Source organism: Pseudophryne corroboree, chromosome 2 (assembly GCF_028390025.1).
Source record: "Pseudophryne corroboree isolate aPseCor3 chromosome 2, aPseCor3.hap2, whole genome shotgun sequence".
Lineage (NCBI taxonomy): Eukaryota > Metazoa > Chordata > Amphibia > Anura > Myobatrachidae > Pseudophryne > Pseudophryne corroboree.
Window position 1 is genome coordinate 498,837,090 of NC_086445.1, and position 21,906 is coordinate 498,858,995.

The following is a 21,906-nucleotide window of genomic DNA, read 5'->3' on the forward strand; positions in this document are numbered from 1 at the left end:
ACAATTCTCAGCATATATTGTAGTGACTTGTAGACTAGATTCACAACAATTAGGAAGCTAAATAGCCATTGCTTTACCTAACCAGGTATTATTAACACTCATTTTCTTCTGTTGCTTATTTGTAAGATTTATTGAAGTTAGAGATGTACAGAGAGGTTAAATCTGAAATGACAACCCAGAGCAATCTATCCAAGGTTTTGTCAAAAAACCAACATTGACTGATAGTAATTAGGATGCTAATTAACCATTTTGGTCTCTGTGTATTGGTACCAGGAAAAAAAATCAAAAACAAACATCAGTTTTCTGATCTCCTACCAGGTATTCCCCATCACTGATAGCAATTTTCCACCTAAATCCTGGGTCCAATCTGGGTTTTGGAACACAGTGCCAACCCGGGTCAAACATGGGTCAGAGCCCATTTCCACTGCACCTTCGACCAGGGTAATTCCCGGGTCGACCCCTTTCACACTGCACCCATGTGCAGTGTTTCTGTTCTGCCACTGATCTGTCTCTCCCTATGCTTTTAAAGGGACCTTTTTCCACTGAGCTGTGACCCAGATTAACCAAGCACTAACACAAGTTATTATAGCAGCGGAATAGCGGTATAAGTGGCTGAAGAGAAGAACTCATACTTTTTAAAAAAATTGTTTCACGGAGACCATAGCTCGCATTATAATGCTCCGCCGTTGAGAAGGCGTGTCACATTCTGCCCAAGGGGTGTGTTTATCTCCACCCAAGGGCATATCTATTGTCATTACATCACAGCGGAGCTACACACCAACATCGTAGCTACATTAGACATCAGGGCTACACACCGACATGATAATTACAATATATGGCAAAACTACATAGTGCATAACATAGTATTGTGATGTATGTCTATCTATCTATCTATCTATCTATCTATCTATCGATCTATCACATGTCGCGGCCTCACACCCTTCCCAATAACAGTGGCATCAGCCCCAGGATCCCCACTCTCGGCCACCCCTTCCCTCCATAGCATGTTATCAGCCCCTGAGCCCCCACTCTTCTTGTCTCTATCTCCTCCCTCTTCCAGCTTTTACCTCTTTGTTGTGTCCCTCCCAGGCTGGTAGCATCTAGATTACCTTAGTGGAGAGGACCTTTCCCATAACCCCCTGGGTCCATGCCACAATCTATTTGGAATAGTAAGGTATGGAGAGCGAAGCGAGACACCGAGCCCGAAGCGTGGCGGGCGTCTAATGCTGCATAGAAACAAAATAATAATCTCCCAAACGAACGGAGGTGCTGTAAGGGCGTAAGTTCTCTCCTGCCCTCTCGTTTTGTCACGTCCAGGTCCTTAGCACGAAGGCAACATAGACACAACCCTCCCAGGCTCTGTCTGTGTTTGGCAGCTAAACAGCATCAGGCAGGAAGTGAAAATAAAGACACTTCCTGTCTAGGCTAACTCTGCTGAGCAGTGAGCAGAGCACAGAGACTAGTATGGGGATTCTCACTGTCCTTGATCGCTCATCTAGTGGAGGTCTGCAGGTCCTGTCCCCGTCACGCATGCACAGTTCAGATTCCCAGCAGGGCAGTGGGGAATCCCGGGTTTGGTTTGGGTTGAGCTTTGACGGGCAGCAGGAGACTCCACCATGAATCGGGAGTCTCCCGCAGATTGCGGGAGGGCAGGCAACTATGGAAGAACTGAATGTAAGTGTAATATGTCTGATTGGAGGTGTATCTATTTTTCGCTAGTAGAGTAGATGCAAGTATGCACTGATGATGATAGCTGGTAGCAAAAGATTAGTGTACGTAGAGACAATTGCATTAATAGCTCTGCAAACAGGTAAATATAAGGATTTTTCATTTTTTTTAGAGCAACATACGCACAATTAACTTCCTATTCTGCATCATGCCCTATATATAAACCATCAGCATATATGATGTGAGGGGCTAATTCAGAGATGTACACAAATCGACGGTTTGCGGACGTACTTCTGCAAAGTTTAATTAACTGAGCATGTGTAGGATTAATTCTGCACATGTGCAGATCAGGGACCGTATTCAGAGATAAACGCAGATCGCTACATGCGCAGCCAGATCTGGGTTCATCTGCTCACATCCTGGGGGCAGCCGAGAACAGGGCAAGATCGCCCAGCATGTGTGTGGCAGCCTCCTTATGCCTCTGCAATTAGATTGTGTATATCGGAACTTAGTTTGACTAACCCATTTTTTTCCGGAGAGGCTGCGTGTCACACAGCCACCCAAAAAACGGCCCCTGCCTGCCCCTGCTCGGGATGCCCCCAAAGGCTGTCGCTGTCAATCACACTGTGGCAGCATACTTCCTGGATGCGACCACAACGTCCAATGGAAAGGGATTATGAATATTCTGCAAAAGCACTGGCCCATCCTCCAAACAGATAAAGACTTATCTTCAGTCTTACCAACAAAACCTCAAGCGAGTTGGAGAAGGTACAGGAGTATAAAAGATCGACTGGTTCATAGTCATCTGACCAAACCTTTAGATAAGAAATCCAAATCCACAGGCTCATCACCATGTGGTAACTGCAAAGCCTGTACGCATATGGTTCCCACAGAATTCTTTTTTGACAAATTTGGCAAAAAATGGCCAATTTCTCCAAAGATCACGTGTACAACTGTGGGAACCATCTACCAGCTAGAATGTCCATGCCACAGAAAATATGTAGGAAAAACCATCAGACCTCTGAAGGTCAGAATTCTTGAGCATATTGGAAGTATACGTAATGCCAAAAAAGATACTTCCAACTTCAAAACCCTACAACCTGTAGCGAGACACTTCCTCGACTATCACAACAGTGATCCAAAGGGTCTCAAGGCCTTTGGTCTGAGACACATACAGTTGGGGATACGTGGCGGCGACTTAGATCAAGAATTGCTTCGTTTTGAAACCAAAATGATCTTCCTTCTTGATAGTCTACATCCTAATGGACTAAATGAGTCCAACAGCTACATACCCTTCTTGGGATAATAATTCCTCTGATAACAGCCACCACATTTATGGTGGTTTGAAATCATGCCAATAGGCAGAATTACTGTCTATGTACATTATCCCTATGTTAATCTATTTTTTGACATTACTATTTCTGCTCTTTGAAATATTTACCATATGTGGTTTTCAATTTTTGGCACATGCTACACCAGAGATTGAGGTTATTTTTTAACTTCTCTCTATGGTAATCTATAACCATTCAAATACTGGGTTTTTAAATAAATCTAACAGCCATATAACCCTCCTTAGCAGATAAATCCACATGATAACAGCCATCACATTAATAGTGACCTGAGATCATATAATCTAGTAGAATTACTACCTATGCGCATTGTCTCTATGCTGATTTATCTTTTACCATTATTACTTCTTGCTCTTCGCCATACCTACCATATGTGGTCCCTAACCTTCTGGCACATATTATACCAGATTTTGGGGGCATTATTACCTCTTGCACTTTGCAATACCTACCTGATGTGGTCCCAAATTTTTGGGCACACATTATACTAGAGATTGGGGACATCTTTTAGCCAGTCTATCTTCATCTCCAACCCTATGCAAATTCATCATCACCTGAATATTAGGTTGTATTTACTCATGTCATTATTAAAAAGATCTAATGCAAGATCATGATCATCCGACAATTCGGAACATTTACGTGGTCTTTATACTTTGATTACATAATATATCTGATATTGAAGCTATCAACTCCAATCAGGATAAATTAGATATTTACAAGATATTTATGAAGTTTAAATTAATTAAATATCAGGTTCCGACTATTGGAACTTACCTCTACGGGACACTCAGATAGTAGAATTATTCCATCACCTTTCCCTCACTGTTTTTTCATGTCACTTTTTTTCGTCTGTTTTGCACTCTGATTAGGATCACTTATTCACATTCACACATTGGTTGTTGTTACCCCCCCCCCCCCCCCTCCCTTCTTCCTTTTACAAATATATCAATAAAATATATTAAGGGGGTCTTAATATGTGCTGTATCCCCCCATATTTTCCTCACTCCATTTTCCTTCACTTCATGATACACTTTTCCATATGAATTTTATTTTCACTTATTAGGGTTTTACAACTTAATTAATATATCACCTTCTCTTCACTTTATACTGGGTCTACATGTGACTATATCACGTTATAATTAAGAATACTGACCAGGTCCCTCCTGAATCGACTATTTACAACCAATAACATTTTTTTATACACAATAAGGACCACATATTTAATTAACACTTACTGATATTAATAATGTATTGTAAAATATACATCCATGCAATAATACGACCATATTCTTTATATACAGAGCTGACAATATGTAGTAGGAGAAAACAATTCAGGTCTTGGAATAATCTGACACATAATCAGTCAAATCTATGATCAAATATAAACAGTATATATACACTGTTACTTTGTAGGATTATACATCACACAGAACACAGGGCGATGCTGGCACGGAATTTGTATGCCTACAACAATATTATCAGTAGGATCGCCTACGCATTATGTGAGACGAATAATAGTCTATGCTATATAATCGGGGGAATGAACGATTTTAGGGACACTGAAAAGCACATCCTTTTGTTTCAATATAGTATATGAAACACTCCAGTATGATTACAACTATACAGAGGAAGGGGTTTTGATAATTAAGAGCGTCCGTGAATGTGGCCTGGTTACTAGCCGTCACCATGGAGATCAAAGTACCCCGTGATTGGCTGCATGGATCATGTGACCGCCAAAGTTAAATCTATGATTGAAAATCAATAGTATATGTAGGATTATACACCACACATAGCACAGGGCGATACTGGCATGGAATATGTATGCCAACCAGGGACGTGCAGTCAGGGGAGGCAGTGCCTCCCCTGTCCCTAATCATTCAAATTACAAAGAAGATACGTTATGACACAGGTTCTGTGTCATATGTATCTGTTATTCTTTATATTATTTAAAGCATGTAAAAAAAAAGTTTTAAACATGTTCGGAGGCACCGTTTTCGATGCCTCCTGCTGTCAATATAAAAGGTCCGGAAATGGGGGGCGGGGCCAAACGGCGGGCAGTAGAAGCCCATTAAAAAAAGCCAGATAAGCGGCACCCATAGAAGTGCCTCTGCGACAGGGGCGTGCTTTCAGCCCATACGAAAGCACGCCCCTGTCACTAACACTTATGTGATTGGGCAGTGGGCAGGGCCGAACTGGCTGCCCGGCACCAAACCACTCCCCATTCTTGGGCTGGCAGATACGAGTAACACCCCCCCCTGCCCCCGATCTTAAACCAGCAGCGGCCAATAATCGCCCCCCCTCCCTGCTGGATTGTACAGCCGATTATATGCAGGGCGCTGCAGCGGAGATCCTGCCCCCCCACCGAGAGCCGCCCGCTGCCGACTTTCTCAGACAGCGCCAGTGTTCAGGGCCGCGGACTCTGGGGCACTGGCAGCGGGCAGCGTTGCTGCCATCGCTGCGCTGCCCGCTGCCAGTGCCCCAGTGTCCGCGGTAATGTGGCCACCTACTGCTGTAGTGTTCGGGTGTCGGACAGGAGGGGGAGGAGGAGCCGCGTTCTCAGCTCCTCCCCCCAGAGTCAGTAATACAGCCTGTGTGGATGGGAATTGGCCAGCCGGAGGGGAAGGAGGGGCCTCTCTCTTAGCTCCTCCCCCATACGCCCTCATACTGCCTGTTTGGGACTCCACAGCTAGAGGTGGGAGAAGGGGTCAATACTTCTCCATGTCCCCTGACATGATCATGTCCATGAGAGGGAATCAATTTCCCTGTGCAGCAGCAGCGTGATTGTCCACGCCACAGTGGCAGGTAGGAAAAACAAACGAGTTGTAAAGGTGGCAAGTGCTGTTCAGCATCTCTTTGTCAGTCCGTTGGCCCCCCCACTCTCTCTATCTATCTCCCCCTCAGCTCCCACTCTCTCTTTATATCTATCTACCCCTCAGCTCCCACTCTCTCTTTATATCTATCTCCCCCTCAGCTCCCACTCTCTCTTTATATCTATCTCCCCCTCAGCTCCCACTCTCTCTGTCTATCTCCCCCTCAGCTCCCACTCTCTCTATCTATCTCCCCCTCAGCTCCCACTCTCTCATTATATCTATCTCCCCCTCAGCTCCCACTCTATCTATCTCCCCCTCAGCTCCCACTCTCTCTTTCTATCTATCTCCCACTCTCTCTTTCTATCTATCTCCCCCTCAGCTCCCACTCTCTCTTTATATCTATCTCCCCCTCAGCTCCCACTCTCTCTGTCTATCTCCCCCTCAGCTCCCACTCTCTCTATCTATCTCCCCCTCAGCTCCCACTCTCTCATATCTATCTCCCCCTCAGCTCCCACTCTATCTATCTCCCCCTCAGCTCCCACTCTCTCTTTCTATCTATCTTCCACTCTCTCTATCTATCTCCCCCTCAGCTCCCACTCTCTCTTTCTATCTATCTCCCCCTCAGCTCCCACTCTCTCTTTATATCTATCTCCCCCTCAGCTCCCACTCTATCTTGCCTCCCCCCCCCCCTCTCTTGTTTACTCTCTCTTCCTCAGCCCCCCTATCTCCCTATCCACCCCCTATCTCTCTCTATTCTGCCCCCCTCCATCTCCCACATCACTGTCTCTCCCTCTTGCCTTATTCCCCCATTTGTAACTGCTTGTAGTACCTTTTCCTTGCATTAACTAGTTCTGATTTGGGTATTGTATGAGTTGCCGGCGGCCGGTTCCCTGGTGGCCACCATACCGGCGCCGGGATCCCGACTGCCAGCTTAGCGACAGCGGGACAAGCCCCTCTTTTCTCCCAAGAGGGAGGAAAGGTATCGGTATGCTGGTTGTCGGGATTCCGGCACCGCTATTCTGTGCGCCGGGATCCCAACAACCGGTATACTGAATACCACCCTTCTGATTTTTACTTACATACTGGCTTATTGCTATATTTGGTGGTCTCCCCCTATTCCTCATCCCTCTCTCTTTCATCTCTCCAGTCACCCCCTATTCCTCCTCTCTGCCATCTCCCTCTGTTCCTCTCTCACTCCCATCTCCTCCCCATTTCTCCTCTCTCCTGTTTCCCCGATACTTCTCCTCTTTACCGTATACCCCTATTCCTCCTCTCTCTCTACAATCTCCTCTATTCCTTCTCTCTCTCTCTCTCTCTCTCATCTCCCTCTATTCCTTCACTCGCTCCCATCTCCCTCTATTCCTTCTCTCTCTTATTTCTCCCCCTATTCCTTCTCTATATTCCTTCTTCCACTATTCCTCTCTCGCTGCCTGCCGTCTCTCCCATTCCTCCCCTCTCCCTCTATGTTGTCTCCCCTCTATTCCTCCTCTCTCTCTCTCTCTCCAGTCTCCCCCTATTCCTCCTCTCTCCAATCTCCCTCTATTCCTCCTCTCTCCAATCTCCCTCTATTCCTCCTCTCTCCAATCTCCCTCTATTCCTTCTCTCTCCAATCTCCCTCTATTCCTTCTCCCTCTATTCCTTCTCTCTCCAATCTCCCTCTATTCCTTCTCTCTCCAATCTCCCCCTATTCCTTCTCTCTTCCTTCTCCCTCTATTCCTTCTCTCTCTCCAATCTCCCTCTATTCCTTCTCTCTTCCTTCTCCCCTATTCCTTCTCTCTTCCTTCTCCCCCTATTCCTCTCTCTCTTCCTTCTCCCCCTATTTCTCCTCTCTCTCCTGTCTCCCCCTGTTCCTCACATCTCGATACTTCTCCTCTCTCTTCCATCTCCCCATATTCCTCCTCTCTCTTTCCCATAAATGTATAAAAATTGTCAATGTATTAGCCTGTCTGCTCATCACAAGTTTGATGAGCAGGCAGGCTGTGGGCATTGGCGGTGGCATTGCCAGTAGCGGGCATTGGATCAGCGGCTGTAGGAGTCATCGGCGGCACTCAAAGGACATTATGGCTGCAGTGCCTCACCAGCCACTGACCTCACCGCACGCCACTGATGCCAACAATAATAATATCAGTAGGATCACTTATGCATTATGCAAGAAGATTAATATTCCATGCTATATAATAGGGTTAATGAATGATTTTAGGGACAGTGAAAAACATACCCTTTTACTCCAACTTAATATATGAAGTAGTTAGCATGATTACTGCCATACAGAGGAAGGGGTTTTGTTAATTAAAAGCGTCCGTGAATGCGGCGCTGCTACCAGCCGTTACCATGGAGATCTAAGTATCCCGCGATTGGCTGCAAGAATCATGTGACCGCCAATGCAGCACAATGATTGGCTAGCAGGCACATGTGACTAGTTAGACTACATCGATTGGATAACGCTGAGAGCTTAAATATTATGCCAGGAGAGGCATTCTGGTTCAGCCCTGACGAAGCTGTCAGAGTAACGGCGGAACACGCATGTGGGCAGCGTGTGTCCGCGTTTGTGCTCTATGCCCTTGCTCATATATTAATTTAAATGTATAACCAGTTCTGATCTAGTTGATGAGTTAAAACCTGATAGCATCTATATGTACTGTACAGCAGATAGATGAAATAGCTAATGACAGAGATCTGTATTCCTTCCAATGCCTATGGACAATGCAATTAGTGCAAGATTAATTAACAGACGTTCTGATACATTTCAATGAAAAGACTGCAACTGCCTGAACACAGTATATATGTGCTGTATATTTATCATTATATAACAGGCAGATGGAACACTAAATGATAGAGACCTGTATTCCTTCCAATGCTTATGGATAATATAATTGGTGCCAAAGTAATTAGTAGATGTGCTGATATAATTTAATGCACGGACACCTACTGTCTTTATTTAAGCAGATTCATGTTATATATCTATGCTAGTGAACAAACAATGACAAACAGTGTTGTGGATTAAATAAATGTATGGGAATGTTACAATGTTTCACATGTAATCCTTGAGGCCACCTGTTAGTCATGAGGAGATATCTATGATACAAATTCAACAATTGCTAACAGACTAAATGTATCAGTGTCAATTTGAACCTGTGCTATTTGAGAATAACTAGCCCAGACAATTTAGTATGTTTATATCTTTAGAGGCAATAATAAAGCCAGTAAACTACAAACTATAATCTATACCCGTCTGGTTATTCATAATTAAAAGGGGATATAGCTATTTTCTCCTAAATCGAGATATATTGAATTCATTGTTACAATAAGGTGCTCTCCCCAAGTGGGACATCAGCATCTGGTATAGCTAAATGAATATAATAAATAGCTATATATTTATAATATTGACACTGAGGAATGAGGAAGGTATTCTTTCTCATTACCTGAAACAGCATGATCTTTGTTACAGTCGCCCCATGTGATTACAGAGAGTCTCACTAAAGTTACAAGTATATTAAATATAATTTTTGAGACATATTAATACACTGCATTCCACTAGCACTATTTACAACTATAATCAGCACATAAGCACTAATTGGTGTAGTTTATGTGCCAATTTTTAGGCAGAAGAATTTAATTTGCCTCTTTTTATGAACGTCCCTTGGAAGGCTTAAGAAGGATGTATCAAAATACTGAACTACTGATACATACATAGTAAATTGTACTTTTTCCTAATAAGGCTCTTCTGCGTACAGAATAATAAACAGACAGCTTTGATATCTATATAATATATTATACTTGCTGTCTGAAGGATACTGTCAGCTGTCAACATAATAAATACGAGTGAAACAGTTCTGATATTATATACTTATATATCAATAAATGGTCATGTAAAGACATAGTGACCAACTGCTGACAACGACTATCAGACTGGTGTAAGATTAAGAGCAATATCTTATAATAGGACATAAGAATCAATACGCGGACACATTTTTTAATCTTTAATCACATTTATTATTCCAATTGCACTTGTGGTATATGTTGTATGTGTCTTGACTTTAACCTCTATGTTTCATCTATACTCGTAGTTTGTGTGTTTGTTATTGTCACACCATTTTAATTTGACAACAATAAAAGTTACATTTTATGAATTCTTGAGAATGTGGTGATAATTAGGTCACCCTTATTCCTGTGCATCAACAATACAGCCTTTTCTTCCTTTTTTCCTTGTCTGCGACCACAATGTGTAAGATTGCGCACAACGACCAGTGCGCATGTGCAAACCATGTGGATGCAGCCACAGTGTGCAAACTCATGCCTGCGTCCAGGTCAGAATAACCCCCTAGGTCCTGCATCATCACACATAGTGCCCTCTATGCTACAGCCTGTCAATCAGGAGTAGGGCAGCAACGGAGAGCATTCTTGAAAACGGGGGCATGTCAATCCCATTTTTGAGGCATGTTTAGGCCAGTGTCTGCATCTTCCAATGCAGCTTCACTGCACATGGCTGCATAAAACCACTGCCCATCCTAAGTAACCTGAGGGTTATTCAGATGGCCAAGGTTCACGCAGATACATACTTGATGACATTCTGGCTGCCCCCTCCTGAAGGGGGCAGCCAAGTCAGCACAGCCACGCCCCCTCAGCATGAGGGGGCGTGGCATGCCCCGATTATGTTAAATAGGAACGGGACATGGACTGCACGATCGAGTCATTGTAGCCACGCCCCCTCAACACGATACCATGAACTACCCGGAACACCCACTTTGTTCTGCGATGTCGGCTGGTTTCATTGGCGATGTGGGGGGCTGCGGGCAGGTGGTGCAGGTCGCGAGACTTGCCCTATCTTCTGGGAGGCCGGGAGCGCCACCCGATTTTCGGGAGCCTTCCAGCCGTTGCGGGAGAGTAGGCGTATGCGCAGATAGTGCAATGCTGTGTGTTCGGACGCAGCAGCAGATCACAGAAACTTGCAGTAAGCTTCTATGTACGCCTCCTGAAGCATTAGCATAGTATAGCACAGCAGCTATGTCCACCGACACAGCTGCTAAGTGATCTGTGTCTATCTCTGAATCAGGTTCTAACCTACCAGCAACTGTAAAACAATAATGAAATTAGAGGAAAACATGGAGTAGCTGCTTCCGAGCTAAGTGACTATGAGATTTTGCCCATAGACCATAAGACACTGATATGTACCGCAGATTGGAGAGTATTTGGGGCAAACCCTAATAGTTTCCAAGTATGACTTGATTGACATTCCAAGATAAACCTTGGCTAGAGAGGCTTACTGTACATGGAATTTGGGGCAGTACGGATGGTGTAATGGTTAGCATTACTGCCTCACAGCACTGAGGTCATGGGTTCAATACCCACCATGGCCCTAACTGTGCGGAGTTTGTATATTCTCCCCGTACTTGCGTGGGTTTCCTCCGGTTTCCTCCTACAGTCTAAAAATATGCTGGTAGGTTAATTGGCTCCCAACAAAAATGAACCCTAGCGTGAATGTGTCTGTGTGTACATGTGATAGGGAATACAGATTGTAAGCTCCACTGGGGCAGGGACTGATGTGAATGCGCTGCGGAATATGTGTGCGCTGTATAAACAACTGGTAATAAATGAATAAATAATAATTTCCAGATTGATGCCCTCTCATGACTTGACATTTCACTGATGCAGGATCAGGCTGGCCCACAGGGGTACAGGGGAAAGCCCTGGTGGGCCCCATTGTCTGGGGGCTTACCCTCTCCTCAAGTGATCAGGTTCCAGGCTCTGCCCTTGGATTATACATTATACATGTTACCTTACATTATACATGTTACCTGCACAGGACTATAGTGTATTTTCTACAGTGCATTGCTGTTATCAATCTGGTACATTATCTTGCATGCACTAGCAGTATTTACTATATATATTTATCAAGGGGCCCAGACCATGCACTCGCTAATAGTTAGCCAAGCCTCTAAGTATGCTCCCTACCACTGCATTCCGTAGATGCCGACATTCTTGCTGCCTTCTCCGGGAGGAGGCAGCCAGGTCGGCTCAGCAGGGGGCGTGGTGCGGTAAAGGTAGGCGTAACAGGGAGAAGAGGGGGGGATGAGAATGCGTCATCGTGACCCCGCCCCCGCTACACTATGATGAGATTTCCGGCATAACAGAGCAGGGGCCGGGGGGGTCACGATGACGCAAATCAAGTCATCGGCACCTTTGCTGCGGGGAATACTTGAGTGTTTCTCCAGGGGGTGCAGGGGCTCGGCTGCTGGCCGGGAGACTTGCCAACTCTTCCGGGTGGCCCGGGAATGCCACCCGACTTTCAGGAGCCTCCCAGCCATTTCGAGAGAGTAGGTAAGTATGCTGCATTCCCCCGGTGGACCCTTCATGCCCCAGTCTGACACTGCTCCGATGTGCGGAGAATATGACTAGTTAGCAGGTTTGCATTTATAAATCAATATACTTTCCTGTATATATGTCAAGCGTCTGTTTTTTCCTTTATTGCTCCTCTCCCTGAAGTCACATTGAGATTATACATACCTCAGTTTCTTTCGATGGGTCACGAAGTTATACAATAGTGTAAACACCATCCAAATTCATCCAGTAGTTTTTGCGTGATGCTGGAATGGACAAACGAACCACTGGCAGACTGGAAATCGCCAGACGATTTACAGTTGCAATCAGGTGATCACTAGGAAAAAAAGGAGCTGCTAAGAGGGACCACATCATTTATCACTATCACTATACTGATGATACAGCACCTTGCTGTACTTAACTGACAATTGCCCAACTCCATTTTAACTGTCCAAGTGTGAGGGTCCACAATTTTATTATACACTTACGCCTGAGTAGATACAGTGCACTCGGAAAGTATTCACAGCACTTCACTTTTTCCACATTATACAGCCTTATTCCAAAATGGAATAAATTCATTTTTCCAGTCAAAATTCTACACACAATACCCCATAATGACAACGTGAAAAAAGTTTTTTTGAGATTTTTTTGAGGGACAAAATTAATTTATTACATTTTGGAATAAGGCTGTAACATAACAAAATGTGGAAAAAGTGAAGCGCTGTGTGCTTTTTGGTTAGAAGTTTTGAAATATGTATAGTCACACAAAAAAATGACATACAGTACTGTATGCCCAACTATAAATGAGCACCATTATCTATACAACCACTGTATGTTTGTGGGTCTATCTCAGAGTCAGTTATAGGAGAAATATAGATACAATGTTTGTCTTCTTTCTATAATTCTTTGGATTAGTAACTTAATCAATGGTGATAAATACTAATAAAATGTAAAAGTAATACTTTTAAAAAAAAAAGTTCGTTAGTAATATTTTCATTTTTAAGTCACAATTTCCTGTACAATCGTTCACTTCTGTTATGTTCAAATTGCTAATGTAATCATGCCATGGTGTAATTGTTTTATCTGTGTTGGCTGCCTGAAGCCTGTTTAGAGATATTGCTGTCTGGGTGTCATTTTTTATTACAGTGTTTTGACAATTACCATCAATTATTTTGGTTTTATGTAGATTTAATCAAGTCAGCTTCTCTTCATATTATTCTACAACCTAATAAACAAGAAATAAAAATTAACGACATGCATCCAAAACTGAAACCCTTTACTAATTTACAGCACATGCCCTAGCATATGTACAGCAAAAGTATTATGTTTGAGAATTAAATAAATAATTTGTATATGTAATGTACGCATGGGAACACCTGATGAGCAAATATTTGGAGCTTTGTCTACTAGGGCTAAATTCTAATTACCCAAACCTGGGTTGCTGCCCCCCCCCCCCCCCCCCCCGTCCCCTCCTATACCTATACTTAAGTCCGGTGCCTCCTTTCCAGTGATATTAAAAGCAAAGACTCTCGCACTGTGCCACAGTCTTTGCTCTCTAGTGCACATGTGCCATATTCCCAAATATCACTGAGAAGATGGAGACATCTGTGGAGGAGGGACCCATTTCCCACAAGCAAGGTAGGAAGCATGTGCCCTCCCCCGTGCCCCTTACTAACCTCCTGCATTAGAATGGCACCCCCTGTGGAAGTGTGTAAGCAGCCCTGCAATTATACATTTTCTTACTATTTCTTTTTTTACATTTCCTATTATTTTTAGAGAGGCGTGGACACACATTCATTACCGGGATCCGGCATGGCTCTCTGCACCACTGGCAATGGGCTCTACCATGGCATAATGTGTATAAGGGGCTCTTCCATTGCGTAATGTGTACAAGGGGCTCTACTGTGGGGTAACGTGTATAAGGGGCTCTACTGTGGTGTAATGGACTCTACCATGGCATAATGTGTATAAGGGGCTCTTCTGTGGTCTAAAGTGTATAAGGTGTCACGCTTTGGTTATTTTGTGAATCCGACTTTGGATCTTTAAGTGGTGCAGATCTTGGGATCAAAGTCATAAAGGTAGCTGGTTTGATGGAGTTCCTGCTTATAAGCTATGGGTGAACTTAAACTAGTACTGGACAGTTGGCAGAGACCCAGAGCAAGAGCACGGAGTCTAAACACAGCAGTGGTTTTCACCAGGGACCCCGCAAAAAAGTTTGGGCTTTGCTGCTCTTGACATGCAGGGTCCTCAAGTACTAGCACTGGAGGACTTTGGTAGCACAGAGAGGCAGGACACTGGCAGTCAAGATCTAGAAATCCTAGATACAGGGCTGTTATAAGACTGGTACAAGTTCAGGAGTGTGGGTAAGGTAACAGACTGGAACTGATGACAGATATTGGACTGGAACCAATGGCAGATATTGGACGGGAACCGATGACAAATATTGGACTGGAACTTATGGCAGATATCAGACTGGAAAAGTGGACAGATATCGGAATGGAATCTGGGATAGATATCGGACTGCACCACAGCCTGCGTACTGTCCCTATTTTAAATATGTGATGGGAGGGGTACCAATTCTATTTGTGGCACAGGGCACAAAATTTACTCTGATACAGCTCCAGTGCAGCTTCTGCAGAAAGGAGCAACAATGTAACTCTGAGCAACACGCTGCAGAGATTTACTGTGATTGTTGCACAGGGATCACACAGTGTCTATTCATAGGGCTCAATTCAATTAGGGGAGATATTCTTGCTCTTGCACGAAAGTGCAGGTACTATATGCCGCACTTACGGTATCGCTGGATTCGTTCATTTTTGCTTGCAATACAACATATAATACAAGGAGCGCTGCAGTGACAGCCAGATAATACAGAGAGCATCACAATGACTGTCAGATAATATAGAGACCATTGCAGAGACAGACAAATAATGCAGAGAACATTGCAGTGACTACCAGATATTACAGTGAATATTATAGTGACTGCCATATAATGCATACAATATTATATTTAGCGTTGTATAATCAGAGAGCATCAGTGGCTTCCATGTAACGGTCCTTTGGCTCACTACAATTTCCCCTTGTACTCTCCTATCTATTGTCAATCCTCTGCCCAACTTTGGTGGAACTACACCTGGGTCACCCCATTTAAGATTCCCAATGGGAAATTATTTACTTTACCGTATGTCCTTTCATATGTCTCGATGCATAAATTATATGGAAAAATACGTGAAATTATTAAATGGACTGTACCTTACCCCTAATAGATTACATACATTTTGTCCATCCTGCTCTAAATTTTATTGGGAGAATTGCGGTGAGTAGTGGCACTGAGAGGGAAGAGGGTGGTGGTGAAGGCAGCAGTGCCATACACACTTGGCAGGAATATGGTGCATAAGGCTGCTCTTCTCTACTGCCCCCAGCAGCCCAGGCTCCTGGTGGTGTCACCGGCCCCGCCCCGCCCCACTACAATCACTGCACGGGGAGAGGGCGGGGACACCAGGAGTGCAGGGAAGTGGAGTGGAGGCACACAAGGACAGGGGGCAGATAGAGAGAGGCACAGAAGAATGGGTCTCCAAGGGAGAGGGGGGTGAGAGTGTACTAATTGCCCCCCCCCATCACATTGCATGTTAGTGGCGCCACAGCAGCCTGTGTCCCTAGCCCAGCGCATGCTGATACTGTGCTCCCCACCCCCCAGTGGAGTGCACAGCACTTCAAATACTTTTTAGAATACATTTTTTGGTAGGAGGGTGTGGCCACACTACCACAATTAAGCCATATCCCCAAAACAGTACCAGGGCCCGTCCAGGGTCTCTACGGCCCTGTATATAATATATGCTATGGTTATTTACCGCTTCAGGTTAACGACTCATACCCACCGGCAATAAAAATACATGCTTTTTTGCTGGAGTCTATGTTAATAATAGTAAATCGTGAAAACAGGTATGGGGATGGATTCTGTTGGTTCCAATGATCGAATTCTTCCACTTTTGCAGGGGGTTAGCAGTGGCATGTGAACAATAGATAAGTCACTGAATAGTAAATTTAAGCCTGGCCAAGGCTATGCCCCATCCTAACCCTTCTACCTTCACTGAACCTTCAGGTTTTACTTGCTTTGCTCCACTGGAGCAAGGGACATTTTTTCATTAGAGCCTCTATTTTATCTATTCATCCTCCAGTTTTGTCAAGTTTCATTTGCAGAAACGCTTTGTCCTATTGGCTTTTTGGCATCTAGACTAGAGTATCTAGTTCCTTACAACAGTAGTGCCTTAGTTGTCTTTATTTGGTAACTAAAGAGTGTTTACTTACCTATTCTCCGGCAGATCCCTGTACTTCAGAAATGTTTCATGTGTTTAAGAGAATGTAAACCAGCTTCCCATATCGGCTGACTTCTCCAGTGAAGTAGGTGGTTGGGGGTCTTGTTGATGTGATTCAAGGTAGATTGTGTCATTATGGCTCTGCTACCCCACGGTCAGCACTGGGCGTCAGGGAGTGGGTCCAAGTTTTGCGATTTACCATATCATATCTCTGCAACTCCTACCTACACCTTTTATAAAAAAAAAAAAATTGCAACTATGGACTGATCTACAGAATGAAGCATTTTCTTATTTATGTAGCCCATTTATTTCAGGCTACTCATTTACTTTGCTACAGGTATTGTGTTCTGTATCTATAGCTTTTATTTTGTTAGCATTAGGGTATATTGTCCATGATTGCTATAATGACCTCTGATTGCAGTGGGATTAGCATACTGTCTCTTGGTTACATCTGTCAAACATTATAGATTATTCATTTTTTGTAATATAAAGCAGAATTGCTACTGCTGACAGGATAATATATTTATTCCATCATGGGGAGCATTTGGTCATGAACACAACATGGACAAGTGACAATGGGGTCGATTCAATTCGGTAACTTATGAATAGCGCCGAGAATTAGCTCCCAACGCTATTCAATTCAGCTGCTAGTTACCCGCAATTGTGGGGAATTCTTCTATCCCCGGGGATGAGAGAAAAAACCCGACAAAAGTGCTGCCTCGCGGCCGGCGCGAGGCTGATTCTGTCGGGAATCAGCCTCGCGACGGGGAGTTAAGTCGGAGAATGCCCATTAGGTCAACACCAATTGGTCGACACACCTTAGGGCGGCATGAAAAAAAGGTCGACATGGACAAAAGTCGACATGAGGTTTTTAAAAAAAATAATAATCTTTTTTTGAACTTTTTCATACTTTACGATCCACGTGGACTACGATTGGGAATGGTAACCTGTGCTGACCGAGGCACCTTGCCCGATGCATGGCAAGTGAAGCAAGCCATGCGAGGGGACACGGTGCACTAATTGGGGTTCCCGGTCATTCTACGAAGAAAACGACACCAAAAAACCCATAAAAAACTAATTTCGACCTTTTCCATGTCTACCTTGTTCATGTCGACCTTTTGTCCATGTCAACCTAAGGTGTGTCGACCAATTGGTGTCGACCTAAGGTGTGTCGATCTTTTTCGTGTCTAACTTGGAGTCCCAGACCCCTATTGCACATGCTACAAATGTAAAGGAGTCATACAACAATATGAAGCTGTTTTAAGAAATGGTTCAGTATCAGAAAAAAAGTGGGATATCTGTGGAGATCTAAAGGTTATTGCACATGTCAGTGTTACAACTGGGTTACACCAAGCACTGGTGTTTATGTGAATGGGACAGTAGGTGTGATGTTAGTGTATTAGAATGCTTAATATTTGTAGACACTCCCTTACTAATATGTGTAAGCCTGAATCTTCAGTGATGGTCCCTGGGACCAGGGGGATGCTGGGAAGTGGGTGGTCCAGTGTGCAGTGTGTCTGGAGTTGGTGATGAAATAAAACAGCACAGCAGTGAACTCACATGTCTCTGTGTCCTGATGACTGGATTTACAAACATATGAACAAAACATGGTGTCAGAAGAAGTTTAACTTGGACTGCTAGTGCTCTCAGAGTGTGAAAGAATCTTGCAGAAGTCTGTAAGGCTGCGATACTCAGTGTCTGCAAAGCCTGCCGTGTGATCCTCTCTTCAAACAGTGAGTAACCATGGATAAACTGGCTCCTCCAGCAGGCATGCTGATGTCTGGTAACTTGTCTGAAAACTGTAAAAGATTTAATCAAAGGTTTAATATATATCTTGCTGCATGTAGAGCTGATACAGAGGCTGACAAAACTAAGGCATCCATTTTCCTCCATGTGATAGGAGAGGATATGCTGGACATTTATAATAGTTTTCAGTTTGCAGAGGGGCAGAATATGGTGCTATCTTCTATAATGCAAAAGTTTGAAGATTACTTTGTGCCAAGGAAAAATGTGACATATGAAAGATATAAGTTTTTCACATGTGATCAGAAGTCTGTAGATGGATTTGATCAGTATGTTACAGAGCTGCAATCACTCAGTAAAACCTGTGAGTTTGGTGATTTAAAGGATTCACTGATTAGAGATCGTATTGTCTGTGGAATTCCTGATAATGGACTCAGAGAGAGACTGCTAAGAGAGCAAGACCTAACACTAGACAAGGCAGTAACTATGTGTAGATCTGCAGAAATAACTAGATTTCAAGCCAAAACGTTACCCAAGGATGCTGATGTACATGTAGTGCAGAAAACAGAGCCAAGCAAACCCCATTCTCAAGAATGAAGCAGTCTAAGCCACAGTCTAATAAGGAAATGTGTAATAGATGTGGAAATGCTCACAATCCTAAAATGTGCCCGGCTTGTGGTAAAACCTGCATGAAATGTGGTAGACTTAATCACTTTGCCAAATGCTGTTAAATGAAAAGTGAAACCAAAGTGCATGCTATTAAACAAACAGAGGAATTCTTTGTGGATTGCATTGAACTTTGCAGTGCAGATAAGAATGGATTGTCCCTTTTTAACTGTGAACGAGATTGTCATTCCCCTTAAGCTTGATACTGGCGCGCAGGTGAATTTAATATTGTTTCAAGACTATAAGACTTTTAGAGTAAAACCTAAAATTCATCCAGCCAAAGTGAAAGTTACATGGTACACTTATGCTGAAATATAAGGGACAACAGTTTAAAACATCTCTACTGATTGTGGATAAAAATGTGCAACCGATTCTAGGATTAAGTTCCTGTGAGAAACTAAGCTTGCTAAAGAAAGTTTTTATGGTGACATCACAAGTAGAAGATTACTGCAAATCGATGTTTACAGAATACAGAGATTTGTTTGAAGGTCTAGGTTGTTTGCCTGGAGAGCATAAAATAAATATAGACACGCAAGTTTCTTCAGTGATACACCCCTGTAGAAAAGTGCCATTTGCGCTGAGAGAAAAACTGAAATAAGAGTTAAATCGCATGGAAGCCTTGGGTGTGATACAGAAAGTTGATGCGCCTACTGAATGGGTAAGCTCCTTAGTAATTGTTGAAAAGAAAAATGGACAACTCAGAATATGTCTAGACCCCAGAGATTTAAACAAAGCTATTAAACGAGAACATTTCAAACTACCAACCAGAGATGAAATCATGTCGCAATTTGCGGGAGCAAAATGGTTCAGTAAATTGGACGCATCTTCAGGATTCTGGCAAATACAGCTAGATGAGGCCAGCTAAAAGCTTTGTACATTTAATACACCAGAAGGTCGATACAGATTTCTTCGACTACCATATGGAATATTGTCTGCTCCAGAAGTATATCACAAAAAGATACACATGATTTTTGAACATATTCCAGGTGTTGAAACAATGATGGAGGACATTATTGTCTGGGGATCTACAAAGGAAGAACATGATTCTAGATTGAGACAAGTAATGGAAGAAAATGAATCTTAAGCTAAACAAGGACAAATGTGAATTTGGTGTGAATACACTTACCTTTATGGGCGACGTGGTCTCGGATCAAGGTGTAAAACCAGACCCAAGGAAAATATCAACCATAGTAAACATGAAACGTCCTAACAACAAAGACGACATCAGAAGATTCCTAGGAATGATTACTTACTTAGGAAAGTTTATTTCTCAACTCTCTGAATGAACAGCCTCTCTTAGACGGTTGTTGGACAAAGATAACGAGTGGATGTGGCCACATGAACAAGAAGAAATTTGGCAAAACTTGAAACAGATCATTACAGAGCAACCAGTGCTAAAATTCTTTGATCCTGCGAAAAGAATAAGAATTTCAGCAGATGCTTCTCAATTTGGCCTAGGTTCAGTGCTGTTACAAGAACATGAGGATACATGGCAACCAGTAAGCTATGCATCAAGAGCACTGACCAGTGCTGAAACAAGGTATGCTCAGATAGAAAAAGAACTTCTAGCGATCACATATGCATGAGAGCGATTTCATCAGTTTGTGTATGGTCAAACATTTACAGTGGAAACTGAGCACAAGCCATTGGTAGCTATCATGACTAAATTATTACATGACTGTCCCATGAGAATTCAACGAATGCTTATCAGACTACAGAAATATGATGTACACTTGCTGTACTGTCCCGGCAAATACATGTACATTGCTGATACACTTTCTCGTGCAAAAGTGAAGGTTCCAAAAGTCTGATGGATGCAGAGATAGAAGCCTATGTTAATTTGATCGTAGCTTCTCTACTAGTGTCTCTTGCAAGACAAGAACAGATTAGGAAAGAAACTGAGACAGATGACACAATTAAAGTGTTGAAAGTTATCATTCTGAAAGGTTGGCCAGCAGAAAAACATGCGTGCCCGCTGTCTATCCATGATTATTGGATGTACCGCAGTGACCTTACAGTTGTCGATGGTATTATTTACAAAGGCAATAGGTTTGTCATACCTGCACGACAAAGAAAAACTATGCTGTGCAAGATACATAAAGGCCACTTAGGAGAAGAAAAATGTAAGCGGAGAGCGCGTGAAGTTATGTATTGGCCAAGAATGAACCGAGACATAGCACAGACTACATCTACATGTGAATTATGTCTTACATATAGACCGAAACAACAAGTCGAGCCACTGAGTCCTCATGCAGTGCCAGAGAGACCGTACCAGAAAGTTGGCGCAGATTTGTTTGATTGTAATGGGTACATTGTCGTGACTGATTATTACTCTAACTACCCTGAGGTGAAGACACTACATACAACTACTAGTAAAGCCGTAATCAATTGCATGAAGTCAATCTTTGCAAGGCATGATGTTCCTATGGAAATGTTCACTGACAATGGTCCTCAGTTTTCCAGTGCTGAATTTAGACAATTTGCTGATGAGTGGGAATTTGTCCATACTACGTCAAGTCCCCACTATCCACACTCAAATGGGTTGGTGGAAAGTTCAGTAAAAACTGTAAAGAATCTCATGAAAAAAGCTCAAGAAGGTAAAGAAGATTTCTACAAAAGTCACAGTACACCTTTACAGAATGGACTTTCTCCTGCACAAATGCTGATGGGAAGGAGGATTAGAGCAAATCTCCCGATACATGATGAACTGCTTAATACACATAACTCAGCGTTGGTCAGACTGAGTAAGGAACGTCAACAGGCGAAACAGAAACTGTTCCATGACAGGCGAGCAAAAAGCTTATCTGATCTAAAATCAGGTGACCAAGTCCGTCTCAGAGATCACGAGAAAGGTATTTGGGTGCAGAAAGGTATTGTGCAAGCACAAGTAGCACCAAGATCTTATACTATACGTACAGAGCGTGGAACGGAAGTAAGAAGAAATCGGGTGGATTTAAGATCTCAACCTAACCATAATGAAGACAACATGACTGAAGAATACCCTTCATCTGACCTGTATGATGATCCTCATAATGGTGA

At 43.2% G+C, this 21,906-nt stretch overlaps 1 long non-coding RNA gene across 1 annotated transcript in view; it reads left to right on the top strand.

The window, feature by feature from the left end:
- The first annotated feature begins 5,594 nt into the window (after positions 1-5,594).
- LOC135031207 (uncharacterized) overlaps positions 5,595-21,906 on the top strand; it is a 264,149-nt gene continuing 247,837 nt past the window's right edge. Inside the window, exon 1 of the long non-coding RNA XR_010227048.1 lies at positions 5,595-5,816. This is a non-coding gene — a long non-coding RNA (uncharacterized LOC135031207). The remainder of the gene's footprint in view (positions 5,817-21,906) is intronic.